Source organism: Pinus tabuliformis, chromosome 1_2, assembly GCF_031772625.1.
Source record: "Pinus tabuliformis cultivar Carrire ecotype Pingquan chromosome 1_2, CPIR1, whole genome shotgun sequence".
Classification (NCBI taxonomy): Eukaryota; Viridiplantae; Streptophyta; class Pinopsida; order Pinales; family Pinaceae; genus Pinus; species Pinus tabuliformis.
The window spans coordinates 125,183,215-125,193,350 of NC_142298.1; positions in this window are offsets into that span (position 1 = coordinate 125,183,215).

Genomic DNA, 10,136 nt, shown 5'->3' on the forward strand with positions numbered 1-10,136 from the left:
TTGAGGATCCTTGCGGTCCTCCCATCGTGTTGTTTCTAATATTATACACAGGTTGTGTGGTATAGTAAGTGCTTTGGGGTATGGTATTGTACTGTGGGTTTCCATAGGGGTTGTTAGGCTGGGGGATAGAAGTGCCCCAAGGATAAGGAGTGCCCCCTTGACTCATATGAGGTTGCGAGTAGGGTGCCCCTATGGATTTATTAGGACCTTGTTGAGGGCTCTCGCTTGCCACATAACTATCCATAGGTCCTTAACTAACATAAGGAGGGTTCATGTCAATCAATGACTGACCATGCATACCTGAAAATGGAGGGGGAACTGTTACGCTCACGAATAGTGCCCCCAGATACCTGAATCTGGGGGTTAGAACTATACAATGGATGCCAACCATATTATTGGTTGAAGGGACCTGTGCTAACTGGATATATTGAGCGTTATAAGGAGTGCTATATGTAGCACTTGTTGAAGGTCCAGGGTTTGACACAAAAGGGATAGTACCTGTAATGTATTGTGTTCCACTTGTGGTGGGTGTCACCATAGCGTTTGATCCTGGGACAGATGGGATAACGGGGTTCGACATCGGAGGTGTGGTACTGACTATCGACTTGGGAGGTGGTGGTGAACCAAAAGTGTCCACAAAATCCCATGACCCATTAGTCCTCAACGAGATGGGTGGAAATGTTCCAACTGAAGAGAATAGACGTACAATTATAACGAGAACCAAGAGTGGTCCCAATGGATTCGTGATCGGAGGATTGTACAAAGGAAGAAATCCTTCAGTAAAGAAATCCTTCGGTAAGCTTGAATCATGGGATGTCCAAACTGATTATGTGTTAGATCTCGGAGATTGATTTCCCGAAGATGGGGTGTTCGGTTCACTAGAGCTTGGTACATCCTCCATAGTGAGTGGGGGAAGTCCTAACAATCGTCTAGATTGACGACAAGGGCTATATGTAGCCATGGTGGCCGATAATTTTTATCAATAAATTTTACAGTGATGTTTATTATAGTCTTGGTGATAACAAACTTGCAACTAAAAATTAAAAAATACACTAAGGAAATCAATCAACAAGAAGAGGGAAATGACCCTATCTGATAAACACCGATCACTGGAGATGAAGCCTAGTATCACAATGAATAATAGAGAGGGTTGGCCAAATGTACAGTTACAATTACTCTTGAGCTTTGCTCGAACCTTAGATTAAGGGGCCAGGGACTCTCGTGAAGATGAGCACCCTCCCAAAAAACGAAGACAAAGTAGGTTCATTTGTGTTATATACCAGGGCAGCCCACCCAATTCACCTTGTGTTCATCCCTAAAAGTATGGCCACTAAGGATACCTCAAATCACATACACTACTAGGGGGGCATAGTCGCAGACAATACACTATGTGGTCAGCATGACTGAGTCCCCAACTCATCTCCGATATCCCCAAAGGGTTCCCTGATACACAAAATACCCAAAGGATATGTAAGCAAAGGTGGGATACATTCACTTACAGTCTGATGTTGTCTCGTATTTAGCTCCGCTTTTACTGGAGTGGTCCTGGATAATATGAGTGCAAAAGGATTTCTCTCTTTAAAGACATTAGTTTTGGTGTATGATCTTGGGAAGTTAACTGAAACTGTCAATCCCAAGGTCCTAGCCTAAACTAAAGTGTTTTTACTCTAAAAAGAGATGCTGATTGATTTTATTGGGTAGGTTTTAAATATACTTCATTAGAGTCTTTGGTAGGGGTGTTGACATATGAAATTATATGGGACTCTGACTCAGATCATGCAAAAACAATGCTTGTAAATTTTCACTTTCAATGAATAAGATGCTTCTACAAAGGGAGAGTCATTCATATATCAATATTTATTCCATGCATCCTATTTAGTAAAACACTAGCATAACTGATAGAACTTCAATGCTCACTAATAACTATTGAAACCAAATAATGCAGATCTAACCAGCTACGTAGAAAACAGTAAAAAAAATTGTATCTTTTCTTTAATGAAAATGAAAACTTTAATAAGTAAATATATTTTCTTAAAAAAAAAAAATCAGGACACAGATAAGTCAAACAAGTGCAGCTGCAGATCCCTGATCAGTCTACAAGAAGATTTCCCAACCCATGAGTTCACAGGGTTTGAAGAGGCATCATGTCTGAATTAGATATCGAAACACGATGGTGTCATTCCTCCCAAGTTCAATCTTCTAAACTCATGATCTTTCTAATAGCTTCATCCGTACGTAGGACTTGATTGAGGGGATTGAAATAAGGAGCAGTTATGGGAGGGGTGGTGGTACCGTTGGTTGTGGCCAAAGTAACCAGAGACTGAGATGTAGATTGAATGGCCTGGTAGGCTAGTTTAGTTGGTGACAACGACATTAGTTCTTTGTAAGTGTCAATGTCTGAAGGGGTTTGTAGGGTCCAAGGATCGGCTAGTTCGTGAGGAATGGATGAAACCATATTAATTTTCTGTGGAACCATTGGCAACAGAAGAGGGAAACAACCTATCAAGGAATAGCCCTTCAATAGACCGCTATTGATACTGACGTAAGATTCAGGTACACCGCCTACTAAGGGTACTGAGCCACTGGGTAACAGGGAATGATTAGGGGTCCAAAATGATAGTTGGTCCACTGTGACTATCTTTCCATCTAATGGAAATAGGATGATGTGAAAGACATTAGACATAATGGGACTCATGGTGTAAGTCCAACTACAACCCAACAACAGATTATAGTCGAACTTTCTATCTACGACTTTGATGTCCACCGTTACTTTTTTCCCATTCAAGTTGATGGGGAAGCTAGCTAGGTAACCTTTTGGGATGAAAGTGTGGCCGTCAAAAGCTTTAAGGGGATTCAATGGTGGGGATAGGTTTGGAGAACCTTAAGCGAGCCAACATGAAGCCGACATTATGCAAGTTGAAGCACCTTCATCAATGATAGTTCTATGTATTCCTTTTCCTTTCGAAAATATTTCCACCTGAAATGCAACCTGGTGTGAAAGGGGAGGTTTACATTTTTCCATGTCAAAAATTGCAAGTGTGGAATCCTGAGGGTCAATACCACCAATAACCAAAATTAGAGCTTTCCTTTGTGCTGGACAGGTTTGTAATACTTCAAGTGCCGACATAGCCGATGACGCTTGCGCAAAATCTTCTACAATGATGTATTTTTTGGAAGCACATGCAGATGTATTGTGCATTGTGCGACGAAGTGCCCCTTTTGGGGGGAAAATCACAAGATTAGAAACCAACATTTCGATATGAAGATCATTAGGTGATGGTGGGTTTTGAATTGAGGAGGGTTCCTCAGCATCAGTGACTAGAGGTCCATAAGGTTTGGCTCTAGTTTGTAGATATAATGTTTCAAATGTGTAAATGGTAGATGGTCCTACACCAGCTGAAGGATGTTGCGAACCACCATTGCCCCCTTACAGGGGTTACGGTTGGTTTGCAATAAGATGCTGCTACTGCAGAGTGGGGAAAGGATTATTAAGGACATCAGGGGTCCTGCCAGTATCCTTTTTAGCAATGATATCTGTGCATTCTTGAAGACACAGACAACGATAGGTCATGTGGTCTTCAGAACAGATTTTGCAAGGGAATCTGGTGAGTTTATCCTTTCCATCATCAGAGGGTACAACAACCATCTGCTTTGGATTGTGCTACTTTGTTGACTGCTCTTTAGAAGGAGCGGTCTTTTTCTTATTCTTCTTGTTCTTACCACCAGGTTTTTATGTAGACTACACAAAGATTATCGTGGTGGTAGGTGTTAGGCTCCTATACCAATAGGTGTCATATTTCATGATTGACTATTGAAGTGCCAAATATGTTCATCCTTTCCATGCTACAAAGGTTCCATATTTTGAAAAAATAAAAATAAATTAAAAAAATGAAAAGAGGGTATGCCCTAAAAGAAAGATAAAGGGCAAAAAGAATGAATTGGTCAAAAAGAAAGAAAATGAACCCCAAAGAAAAGACCAGGAAAGTGTGCTAGTCCAAAATGCCACTACTATCCTATTTTTTGCAAAGAAGTTCAACATGTGCAATCAGTGACTTCTATCACAGTTGATGGATGGTCAAACAATTAACCTTGACCAGTCCATGTTTAAATTTCCTGTTTTAGAGGTAGAGAATGAAATCTGTCCAAACAGTTCAAAGTTGGCAGATAAGTAGTTACGTAGAGAAGCAAGGGAGCTCAACAGCTAAATCTGAGCCCCCGGAAGAAATAAGGGCAGACTTAGATCGGATGACAGTTAAAAGAAAAGAAGATAGTAAGGGTTTGCTAGTTCAAATGCAGTGAAGGAAAAAGAAGAAAAAATGTTAGGTGTAATAGGCTGGGTAGGCAGTTTTGATGTTGCACAAGCAGTTTTGTGAGCAATTTTGTATTTTAAAGATGATCCATCTCATGGATATCATAAAGTATCATGTCAACTATGTGGTCACAAAGCAGATGAAGCATGACTAATTTCCCTCCTCATTTCTCCAAGGAACATTTACTAACTTCCCCACAAGGACATTGGGATCTGCTCAGTGCTCCTAGTTCACTTCATTTCATGAAAAAAATTAAGTGAAACTCTGTTTTTACTTAGGATAATAAAGCCACATTTCTAGTGTAAAAATGTTTTTCTTCCATTATGCTAAGTTCTCCAAGTTCATAGCTGGGATCCCCTTTATTTCCCTAAGCCTAAAGTTTCACTTTTTCAAACTTAGTGCTTCCATTTGAATATGTCTCTCATATTAATATATTAAATTTATTATATAAGTTCCTACTTAATTTCCCCCCCTCCCCCCCGTATTATATAAAATACATAAAAACCCCAAAAAGTGTAAATATCCCGACCCCCGGCTTATTATAGCCATATGGTAATGTTATGGGAGTTAACGGTTAATTCGACGCCATTAACAACCCTGCTTGTGCACCATGGAATTTATTTAACATTTGGTTAAATAAATAACCAAACCACCGATAAGTAAAGAAAATACACTGCGAAACATTATAAATTCATTGATTTATATGGTGGGTCCCCGCACCATAGCCCTCTGCCAGTTTCATTCGCCACCAACCGTCGGATCATAGTCCACAGATCCGACGACTCAAATCAATATCGTGTGGCAGGCTCCCGCGATGCTCGCTGCCCCCCCCTCCAATACCACCATTGCCAAAAAGCAGTGCGGGGGCCAAACTGCTTACCGCCCATGCTCCCTCCCCGCTGACGTCACCCTCACGTCATCCGCTGACGTCACAACCACATCATCCCTACGTCAGCACCATGTCACCCTGCTACACGACAAAGCACTTCGTCATGCTGACGTCACCCAACCGAAACGCGCCAAAACCCGCCAAAGTCAAATTTTTGTCAAAAAGGCGTGAAAACATCATCTTCATTCACTTCTATTTTTTTTCTCTGTGCGACCTGTGCATGCGATTTTTCGTCCAAATCAGCTGTTTGACTACACAGTCCGCCATCCAACTAAATTCAGTCCACAGCTCGGCCACCCAGCTCGTCCTGCGACCTACAAATCGCACAGTTCACCGTCAAAACAGGTATTTACCTACATTTTGTCCCTGAACCCTGTTCTTTTCAGTTTCCTCTGCAAAGTCTACAAAAAGCGCCCAAATTTGAATTAAACGCATCAAATTACTTGCAAAAAAGCGCACCATAACTACTATTTTTGCCCATTTTACCAAGAAATCCCGGGAACTTCGTTTTCCACTACAAATTCACCAGTGAGCTAAAAACAAGTCAGCTTCGGCCCACAATTCTCTGAGAAATCCCCCAAAAACTATCATTTACCTATTTTGTTGCAAATACCTAAACTCCAAGTTGAAGATCACAAGATAATTGAGCAATGGAAGCTCCAGTGGCCCTAAACATTGCTCCCCTTAATGCTCCTCATAAAGAATTAGAGTGGTTACCCTTGGCTGACAGGGATTTTCAACAGGACTTAGCTGGTGACAAAGACCACCTTCAAGGATTTTGTGAAATCAGGAACAATCACCTAAACAAAACTGATCTCTATGGGATATGGAAATCCAATCTGCCCATATATTATATCCCCTCTGTAAATGTATTCCCAAATGTAATCCGCCTATGCTGTGCCAACTATGAGCCTACTCAAAGAGCAGCCATGAATCCATCTGGAACTGTCCTTTTTCATATAACTCTTGACTTAATCAATGAGATGTTGCAGTTCAAACCTAGTCAACCTCTGACTCCTCTTTCCATGAAATATTTGTTGCACCAAGGCTCTAAATTATCCACTGCAGAAATAGGCTGAATTGCCAAGTTATTTATGGACCCAAATTGCCAGCCGAGAGATTCACCTCCTTTTCTCCATGTCTGGTTCAATGAATCTGGAAGATTTTTTATTGATATGATATCCTATGTCCTGGGATTTAAGACAAGTGAGTATGTTGATGAGACCATTTTAGCTCTGATGTCCATATTTATCCCAGGACATCCTCCTGCTGTCAACTTTGACTTTGCTACTTTCATTACCAACAAAATCCATGAACAATTCATGAGTCTAAAAAGAGAGGGGGTATTCAAGTATACATCATACATATATCATCTGTTCTTGTACTATCAAACATATAGTTTTCAGTTTCCTATCAGAAAATTGGATGTTAAAGGAGAAAGGAGATCTGTCATATTTTGGACCTCAGTCTTCCATGAAGTCCATAGCTCTCCCTACACTTACTGTGAATTCATTGATCTATTTATACATCCAGAATCCTCTCTGCTGATGAGAACTGCTCCTCCTAGACTCTCTGGTGACATGTGGAAAATTTTACAGCTCTCCAAAAGCTACAAAATAGGTGACTGGTACTTTTACCAGAATCACACTCAGATCAGGATATATGGCTGTGAGCTGTGCCCCTGTAAACAACCAAAATATGTGCCTATGAGACTGTTTGCTCTTGAATATTTTAGGCAATTATTAGCTCATATTTGTCTCATTTTTATGCTGCCAACAAAAAGGCTCAGCTGAAATTAAGAAACCAATTAGGCCCTTTCATCATTAACAAAAAGAAAGGATGGAAAGATGCCGAAAAGAGATTGGGTGAACAAATCAAATTAAGAAGGAGCTTTTGGTGGGTACCCTATGACCCAAATGGATTCATCTGTGATAGAAAGGTAAAAAATAGGCTATCATCCTATAATCACTGTAGGATCCCTGAAATAGAGCAGTATGCTAATCAACATGCGTGGCTAGAGGGCACATTGATAGAAGAACTCATTGAGGAAGAAAGAATGGAACAAGCAACAAAAAATCTTGAAAAGACTCTTGACTTGGACTCTTTTGGACAGGTCTCTTTCAAATTGCCTCAGCAAATCGGAGTGGGCACATCAACTGCTGCAACTTCACAACAACCTACCCAAGAAAGCACTACACCAGCTGCAGGAACATCTAAAGGCAAAGAAGTGTTGCATACAGAGCAACACGAAATGACAGATCAGCCAACATCATCAAAACAACAAGGCCAAGGGAAAATTCCCCCTGCCCAGACCAAAGCACCAGAGGTACCAGCATTGTAGACTCCTCTAAATGAGGAAAAGGGTAGAAAAAGGGACCGAGAAGAGACCACACCTATAAGTGGGCCAACAGAGCAACCAGGGGCGAAAAGACAGAGAATAGATCCTCTACCTGAAGAGGAAATTATAGAGGAGATCATAGAAAGCCCAAGGGGTGAGAGGGAAACCAGCCCACAGACATCTCCAGTGGTAGAAACATCCACCAGTTCTCATAGGCAGCAATTGGAGAAACAACATAGTGTGGAAGGTTCCTCCTCAAGGCCACAAAGCAATCAAGGTGTTGATATCAAAAGAACATTCACAGACATCAAAGCCCAGAATGAGCCAATAATACTACAACTTTATGATCAATTTCTCAAGATGACCCCCACCAAACAACAAAGGTTGATGTCTGCATATGACATTAAAGAAGGAAAGATGATCTTGAGTCACTTCAAGCCTAAAGTACAACAACCATAGTCAGCAGCTGATATCATAAGAAAAAATCTGGAGGCTCCTGCCAAAGGCACTCTCCCTATGGACCAGATTGAGTTGCACAAGAAAACTGGAGAGATGGTCTACTCCACATTGGCAAACAAAGCAATGCTAGCTCAACAATTGCAGAATTAATTAAACAACACATCTGCCCAACTAGATTTGGAAAAGGCATCTTCTTTGGCCAAGGACAACAAGATAAAGTCCTTGGAAGAAATTATCATTGAGCTGGGACATGATCTCAAGGATGCCAAGGGAATAAAAGCATTAATGAAGAAAAAGGAGGATGACATAACTACCCTCAAGAAACAATTGAAGCTGCCAATTAATATGCATCCACAAACCACATAAGTTGTGCAAGAAAAAGAAAAAGAATACATGATGGATTTGCTAATAAAAATGAATCAAAGGCTAAATGAGACAGAGCAGGAATTGGAGAAATTATTGCATGAAAAGCAGGGAGTGTTGACCTACCAGCCATCTCAAACAGTTACAACTGCTCCTACCACAGTCACAACAACAGTCCCTCCCACTGGCCCAGCATCAGCAGTAGGTACTTCATCAACAACAGTAGCAGGCAGCAGCACTACCATGACCACTGAAGAATTGATAAAGGCTATGGAGGATTTAAAGCTCCAAGTATCAGAATTAAAAGAGGCTAAAGAGAAATTGGCCAAGTTGGAAATAAATTATGATAAATCTAAAATGACTGTGGCAGAAAAAACAAGAGAGGTGAAGGCATTAGAAAATAAAGTGAAGGCATTGGAGAAGGACCTCTCTTTAGACAAACCTCTGGGAGAAATAAGGGAAATTCTATGGGCTAATATCAGTGAATCATTCAGAAATGTGTGGAGATCCATTCAAATTATATATGAACAAATTGATTTGATAGTAGTAGCCTAGGTGGAGATTCAAAGGGCCATAAATTTATTGGGACATAAGCCCGAACAAGTCAACAGGCTCATCCATTTCTTGAACACTAAAATGAAGAAGAACTAGAAGCATTGGACATCAGGGATAGACATGCACCATCCTAGCAATTAAAAGAGTTTTGACCATGAGAACCCTGATGCAAAATTTGGAGAGAAAGAGCCAAGACATGCAAGTGGAGGTAGACTCTTTTATGAAAAGATTTGCAGTTTTGCAGGAAAAGGGCTTGCCCAGTCTAGTGGGAAACAACGAACGCCTCTTAAGACAAGATGATTCCCAGATTAGATTGAATAAATATGCTGCTGATCAACAAAATGCATCATCATCAAGTACTCCAGCAGAGAAGACCCTTCCATTTGGCCAATCTCTGTACAACAACCTAGAAAATCTGTTTTATATTGAGCATGAAGTACAACATCTTTTTACAGCCCAGCCGAACTTCTACAAGTATACAGACACTGATGAAACTTTGATAAAGCTGCAAAGACATCAGTTTCCAGAAGAACAGTGGTGGCAAAGCATGTTGGAAATCTTGTAAGCAGGTTTCAAACTTTTGTTTGTTTTTCCCAGAACATAACACATATCATAAAGTGAAGAAAGGAGCAGATGAGAATCGCGCTGGGCAGCGGTCTATTAAAGCAAAATTAAAAGCACCCGAGTAAACAAACCCAACAACGTGAAATGTCAGTAAAGCATCCATCGGCCGACTCACCAAGCAAACAGTCAACACACCTTATCAATTGAGTGGCCAACATAACAACATTTACTTCTGCATTCATTTCTCCCTGTTTTCAAGATCATTTACTTCTCCTGTAGAGTAGGTAGAAGAAGTTATTGCTAGATATTATCTCATTGAGATATTTTGTAAACATTTTTCTACAAATACCTCCCCAAGAAAAGTATTAGGGATTGGTGATACATTCCCGGGGCTACGCTGTAACTCTAAGAACTCTTCTGAAATAAAAGTTTCCGGAATGCTTTGTTGCTGAACTCTCTGGTTGTGGAATTAATGGCAGAGGACTATGTTGAAGAATTCTCAAATTATTTCATGGAGCAATAAGTATTTTTAACTCATGTTTTACAGTTTCTGTGTTTTTTATATAATCTATGTTCATGATCTGAATAACAGGGAAAAGGAATAACCCAGAGCTTGCTTAATTGTACTCTGTGTTCAATCTCTGTTATTTTTTATGTT